Source organism: Oncorhynchus keta, chromosome 29 (assembly GCF_023373465.1).
Source record: "Oncorhynchus keta strain PuntledgeMale-10-30-2019 chromosome 29, Oket_V2, whole genome shotgun sequence".
NCBI lineage: Eukaryota > Metazoa > Chordata > Actinopteri > Salmoniformes > Salmonidae > Oncorhynchus > Oncorhynchus keta.
Window position 1 is genome coordinate 8,362,590 of NC_068449.1, and position 7,140 is coordinate 8,369,729.

The window sequence follows — 7,140 nt, forward strand, 5'->3', positions numbered from 1 at the left end:
AGACTACCGTCCGCTGTGGACACACAGCCTGACCACCCACCTCCCCATAATTCCCAGCCTTCGGCGAGACTGGCTTTATTTATTAGCCTTCCGCTAGACTGGCTGTATTTATTAGCCTTCAGCTAAACTGGCTGTATTTACAAGCCTTCAGCTAAACTGGCTGTATTTACAAGCCTTCAGCTAAACTGGCTGTATTTACAAGCCTTCAGCTAAACTGGCTGTATTTATTAGCCTTCAGCTAGACTGGCTGTAGTCATTAGCCTTCAGCTAAACTGGCTGTATTTATTAGCTTTCAGCTAGACTGGCTGTATTTATTAGCTTTCAGCTAGACTGGCTGTAGTCATTAGCCTTCAGCTAAACTGGCTGTATTTATTAGCCTTCAGCTAGACTGGCTGTAGTCATTAGCCTTCAGCTAGACTGGCTGTAGTCATTAGCCTTCAGCTCAACTGGCTGTATTTACAAGCCTTCAGCTAAACTGGCTGTATTTATTAGCCTTCAGCTAGACTGGCTGTATTTATTAGCTTTCAGCTAGACTGGCTGTATTTACAAGCCTTCAGCTAAACTGGCTGTATTTATTAGCCTTCAGCTAAACTGGCTGTATTTATTAGCTTTCAGCTAGACTGGCTGTAGTCATTAGCCTTCAGCTAAACTGGCTGTATTTACAAGCCTTCAGCTAAACTGGCTGTATTTACAAGCGTTCAGCTAGACTGGCTGTAGTCATTAGCCTTCAGCTAAACTGGCTGTATTTATTAGCCTTCAGCTAGACTGGCTGTATTTACAAGCCTTCAGCTAGACTGGCTGTAGTCATTAGCCTTCAGCTAAACTGGCTGTATTTATTAGCTTTCAGCTAGACTGGCTGTAGTCATTAGCCTTCAGCTAAACTGGCTGTATTTACAAGCCTTCAGCTAGACTGGCTGTAGTCATTAGCCTTCAGCTAAACTGGCTGTATTTATTAGCTTTCAGCTAGACTGGCTGTAGTCATTAGCCTTCAGCTAGACTGGCTGTATTTACAAGCCTTCAGCTAGACAGGCTGTAGGCATTAGCCTTCAGCTAAACTGGCTGTATTTACAAGCCTTCAGCTAAACTGGCTGTATTTATTAGCCTTCAGCTAGACTGGCTGTAGTCATTAGCCTTCAGCTAAACTGGCTGTATTTACAAGCCTTCAGCTAAACTGGCTGTATTTATTAGCCTTCAGCTAAACTTGTATTTATTAGCCTTCAGCTAAACTGGCTGTATTTACAAGCCTTCAGTTAAACTGGCTGTATTTATTAGCCTTCAGCTAAACTGGCTGTATGTATTAGCTTTCAGCTAAACTGGCTGTATTTATTAGCCTTCAGCTAAACTGGCTGTATTTATTAGCCTTCAGCTAAACTGGCTGTATTTATTAGCCTTCAGCTAGACTGGCTGTAGTCATTAGCCTTCAGCTAGACTGGCTGTATTTATTAGCCTTCAGCTAGACTGGCTGTAGTCATTAGCCTTCAGCTAAACTGGCTGTATTTACAAGCCTTCAGCTAGACTGGCTGTAGTCATTAGCCTTCAGCTAAACTGGCTGTATTTACAAGCCTTCAGCTAAACTGGCTGTATTTATTAGCCTTCAGCTAGACTGGCTGTAGTCATTAGCCTTCAGCTAAACTGGCTGTATTTACAAGCCTTCAGCTAAACTGGCTGTATTTATTAGCCTTCAGCTAAACTGGCTGTATTTATTAGCCTTCAGCTAGACTGGCTGTAGTCATTAGCCTTCAGCTAAACTGGCTGTATTTATTAGCCTTCAGCTAGACTGGCTGTATTTATTAGCTTTCAGCTAGACTGGCTGTATTTACAAGCCTTCAGCTAAACTGGCTGTATTTACAAGCCTTCAGCTAAACTGGCTGTATTTACAAGCGTTCAGCTAGACTGGCTGGGTAGTCATTAGCCTTCAGCTAAACTGGCTGTATTTATTAGCCTTCAGCTAGACTGGCTGTATTTACAAGCCTTCAGCTAGACTGGCTGTAGTCATTAGCCTTCAGCTAACTGGCTGTATTTATTAGCTTTCAGCTAGACTGGCTGTAGTCATTAGCCTTCAGCTAAACTGGCTGTATTTACAAGCCTTCAGCTAGACTGGCTGTAGGCATTAGCCTTCAGCTAAACTGGCTGTATTTACAAGCCTTCAGCTAAACTGGCTGTATTTATTAGCCTTCAGCTAGACTGGCTGTAGTCATTAGCCTTCAGCTAAACTGGCTGTATTTACAAGCCTTCAGCTAAACTGGCTGTATTTATTAGCCTTCAGCTAAACTGGCTGTATTTACAAGCCTTCAGCTAAACTGGCTGTATTTATTAGCCTTCAGCTAAACTGGCTGTATTTATTAGCCTTCAGCTAGACTGGCTGTAGTCATTAGCCTTCAGCTAAACTGGCTGTATTTATTAGCCTTCAGCTAGACTGGCTGTATTTATTAGCTTTCAGCTAGACTGGCTGTATTTACAAGCCTTCAGCTAAACTGGCTGTATTTATTAGCCTTCAGCTAAACTGGCTGTATTTATTAGCTTTCAGCTAGACTGGCTGTAGTCATTAGCCTTCAGCTAAACTGGCTGTATTTACAAGCCTTCAGCTAAACTGGCTGTATTTACAAGCGTTCAGCTAGACTGGCTGTAGTCATTAGCCTTCAGCTAAACTGGCTGTATTTATTAGCCTTCAGCTAGACTGGCTGTATTTACAAGCCTTCAGCTAGACTGGCTGTAGTCATTAGCCTTCAGCTAAACTGGCTGTATTTATTAGCTTTCAGCTAGACTGGCTGTAGTCATTAGCCTTCAGCTAGACTGGCTGTAGTCATTAGCCTTCAGCTAAACTGGCTGTATTTACAAGCCTTCAGCTAAACTGGCTGTATTTATTAGCCTTCAGCTAAACTGGCTGTATTTATTAGCCTTCAGCTAGACTGGCTGTAGTCATTAGCCTTCAGCTAAACTGGCTGTATTTATTAGCCTTCAGCTAGACTGGCTGTAGTCATTAGCCTTCAGCTAAACTGGCTGTATTTACAAGCCTTCAGCTAGACTGGCTGTAGTCATTAGCCTTCAGCTAAACTGGCTGTATTTACAAGCCTTCAGCTAAACTGGCTGTATTTATTAGCCTTCAGCTAGACTGGCTGTAGTCATTAGCCTTCAGCTAAACTGGCTGTATTTACAAGCCTTCAGCTAAACTGGCTGTATTTATTAGCCTTCAGCTAAACTGGCTGTATTTATTAGCCTTCAGCTAGACTGGCTGTAGTCATTAGCCTTCAGCTAAACTGGCTGTATTTATTAGCCTTCAGCTAGACTGGCTGTATTTATTAGCTTTCAGCTAGACTGGCTGTATTTACAAGCCTTCAGCTAAACTGGCTGTATTTACAAGCCTTCAGCTAAACTGGCTGTATTTACAAGCGTTCAGCTAGACTGGCTGTAGTCATTAGCCTTCAGCTAAACTGGCTGTATTTATTAGCCTTCAGCTAGACTGGCTGTATTTACAAGCCTTCAGCTAGACTGGCTGTAGTCATTAGCCTTCAGCTAAACTGGCTGTATTTATTAGCTTTCAGCTAGACTGGCTGTAGTCATTAGCCTTCAGCTAGACTGGCTGTATTTATTAGCTTTCAGCTAGACTGGCTGTATTTACAAGCCTTCAGCTAAACTGGCTGTATTTATTAGCCTTCAGCTAAACTGGCTGTATTTATTAGCTTTCAGCTAGACTGGCTGTAGTCATTAGCCTTCAGCTAAACTGGCTGTATTTACAAGCCTTCAGCTAAACTGGCTGTATTTACAAGCGTTCAGCTAGACTGGCTGTAGTCATTAGCCTTCAGCTAAACTGGCTGTATTTATTAGCCTTCAGCTAGACTGGCTGTATTTACAAGCCTTCAGCTAGACTGGCTGTAGTCATTAGCCTTCAGCTAAACTGGCTGTATTTATTAGCTTTCAGCTAGACTGGCTGTAGTCATTAGCCTTCAGCTAGACTGGCTGTAGTCATTAGCCTTCAGCTAAACTGGCTGTATTTACAAGCCTTCAGCTAAACTGGCTGTATTTATTAGCCTTCAGCTAAACTGGCTGTATTTATTAGCCTTCAGCTAGACTGGCTGTAGTCATTAGCCTTCAGCTAAACTGGCTGTATTTATTAGCCTTCAGCTAGACTGGCTGTAGTCATTAGCCTTCAGCTAAACTGGCTGTATTTACAAGCCTTCAGCTAGACTGGCTGTAGTCATTAGCCTTCAGCTAAACTGGCTGTATTTACAAGCCTTCAGCTAAACTGGCTGTATTTATTAGCCTTCAGCTAGACTGGCTGTAGTCATTAGCCTTCAGCTAAACTGGCTGTATTTACAAGCCTTCAGCTAAACTGGCTGTATTTATTAGCCTTCAGCTAAACTGGCTGTATTTATTAGCCTTCAGCTAGACTGGCTGTAGTCATTAGCCTTCAGCTAAACTGGCTGTATTTATTAGCCTTCAGCTAGACTGGCTGTATTTATTAGCTTTCAGCTAGACTGGCTGTATTTACAAGCCTTCAGCTAAACTGGCTGTATTTACAAGCCTTCAGCTAAACTGGCTGTATTTACAAGCGTTCAGCTAGACTGGCTGTAGTCATTAGCCTTCAGCTAAACTGGCTGTATTTATTAGCCTTCAGCTAGACTGGCTGTATTTACAAGCCTTCAGCTAGACTGGCTGTAGTCATTAGCCTTCAGCTAAACTGGCTGTATTTATTAGCTTTCAGCTAGACTGGCTGTAGTCATTAGCCTTCAGCTAAACTGGCTGTATTTACAAGCCTTCAGCTAGACTGGCTGTAGGCATTAGCCTTCAGCTAAACTGGCTGTATTTACAAGCCTTCAGCTAAACTGGCTGTATTTATTAGCCTTCAGCTAGACTGGCTGTAGTCATTAGCCTTCAGCTAAACTGGCTGTATTTACAAGCCTTCAGCTAAACTGGCTGTATTTATTAGCCTTCAGCTAAACTGGCTGTATTTACAAGCCTTCAGCTAAACTGGCTGTATTTATTAGCCTTCAGCTAAACTGGCTGTATTTATTAGCCTTCAGCTAGACTGGCTGTAGTCATTAGCCTTCAGCTAAACTGGCTGTATTTATTAGCCTTCAGCTAGACTGGCTGTATTTATTAGCTTTCAGCTAGACTGGCTGTATTTGCAAGCCTTCAGCTAAACTGGCTGTATTTATTAGCCTTCAGCTAAACTGGCTGTATTTATTGGCTTTCAGCTAGACTGGCTGTAGTCATTAGCCTTCAGCTAAACTGGCTGTATTTACAAGCCTTCAGCTAAACTGGCTGTATTTACAAGCGTTCAGCTAGACTGGTCATTAGTTCAGCTAAACTGGCTGTATTTATTAGCCTTCAGCTAGACTGGCTGTATTTACAAGCCTTCAGCTAGACTGGCTGTAGTCATTCAGCTAAACTGGCTGTATTTATTAGCTTTCAGCTAGACTGGCTGTAGTCATTAGCCTTCAGCTAGACTGGCTGTAGTCATTAGCCTTCAGCTAAACTGGCTGTATTTACAAGCCTTCAGCTAAACTGGCTGTATTTATTAGCCTTCAGCTAAACTGGCTGTATTTACAAGCCTTCAGCTAAACTGGCTGTATTTATTAGCCTTCAGCTAGACTGGCTGTAGTCATTAGCCTTCAGCTAGACTGGCTGTATTTATTAGCCTTCAGCTAGACTGACTGTAGTCATTAGCCTTCAGCTAGACTGGCTGTATTTATTAGCCTTCAGCTAGACTGACTGTAGTCATTAGCCTTCAGCTAAACTGGCTGTATTTATTAGCCTTCAGCTAAACTGGCTGTATTTATTAGCCTTCAGCTAGACTGGCTGTAGTCATTAGCCTTCAGCTAGACTGGCTGTATTTATTAGCCTTCAGCTAGACTGACTGTAGTCATTAGCCTTCAGCTAAACTGGCTGTATTTATTAGCCTCAGCTAAACTGGCTGTATTTATTAGCCTTCAGCTAGACTGGCTGTAGTCATTAGCCTTCAGCTAAACTGGCTGTATTTATTAGCCTTCAGCTAGACTGGCTGTATTTATTAGCCTTCAGCTAGACTGGCTGTAGCCATTAGCCTTCAGCTAAACTGGCTGTATTTATTAGCCTTCAGCTAGACTGGCTGTAGTCATTAGCCTTCAGCTAAACTGGCTGTATTTATTAGCCTTCAGCTAAACTGGCTGTATTTATTAGCCTTCAGCTAAACTGGCTGTATTTATTAGCTTTCAGCACTTCGATCCGTTTGTGTGCCTTCTTGCATTATATGTTTTGCAAATGTTTTATCCTTTTTTCATTCATTGAGCTTTTAATTCCTCTTTTATTCACTTATTGTTGTTGCATTGTTGAGAGGTAAACCTGTAAGTCAGCATTTCATTGCACTGTGTGCTCACGTAGATCACGTGTACATGACGATTTAACAAAACCTGAACACTGTCCTTGACCTCCCGGCCCTGCTGGAGGCTCACCACCAGAAACAATCTATCAGAACCACCCTCCCTCCTCCCCATGGCAACACTGTTCACAGCAAGAACCATGAACACTTCCCAGAATTGGCCTTCTCAGAATTTCAGAACGCATTGTATTGTACTCCTTATGTTGACTTCTGTGTTGCTTTGAAAATATGTATTAAGAAAAGAGATCTATTGATTCTTTTTGGGAAATGCATCCCATGTCTCACATCCCATTGTATGCATGGTTATCAGTACTGTAGGTAACATGGAGAGAATAGGAAGTACATTTCAAACAAAGTTTAAAACATGGTTTCCATTCATCAATACAGTTGCATAAATGACCTTGAAATGTTTTCCACATAAACACCCAGGTATACTGGCCTGGCTAAAGCTACAGACTGAGGTTGTCATTTCAGTGTCAAACAAAAAAAATTATTCTATGTTTTTCTGTCAGGCTGTCACTAACAAACAATTCTAATTGTGACCTAACAACTAGAAATCAGCCATTTTCAATGGAAGGAGACACGAGTAGAAATTCATTAATTTGACAACTATAGATTTGGCGACCAGAGTTGAGAAAGTACCAACGTTATGAAAATAATCAGCGACTTGATTTAGCGACATTACTATTTACTATAGTTGGACCTCATCATCATCTCATCATTGTACACCACCATGATCAATGTCAACTACATGTCAACTAAATTGACCATGATGTGAGTAA

The 7,140-nt window shown here is 41.8% G+C and overlaps 1 pseudogene; it reads right to left on the minus strand.

The window, feature by feature from the left end:
- LOC127913441 (parkin coregulated gene protein-like) overlaps window positions 1-7,140 on the minus strand; it is a 381,678-nt pseudogene that overhangs the window by 10,626 nt on the left and 363,912 nt on the right.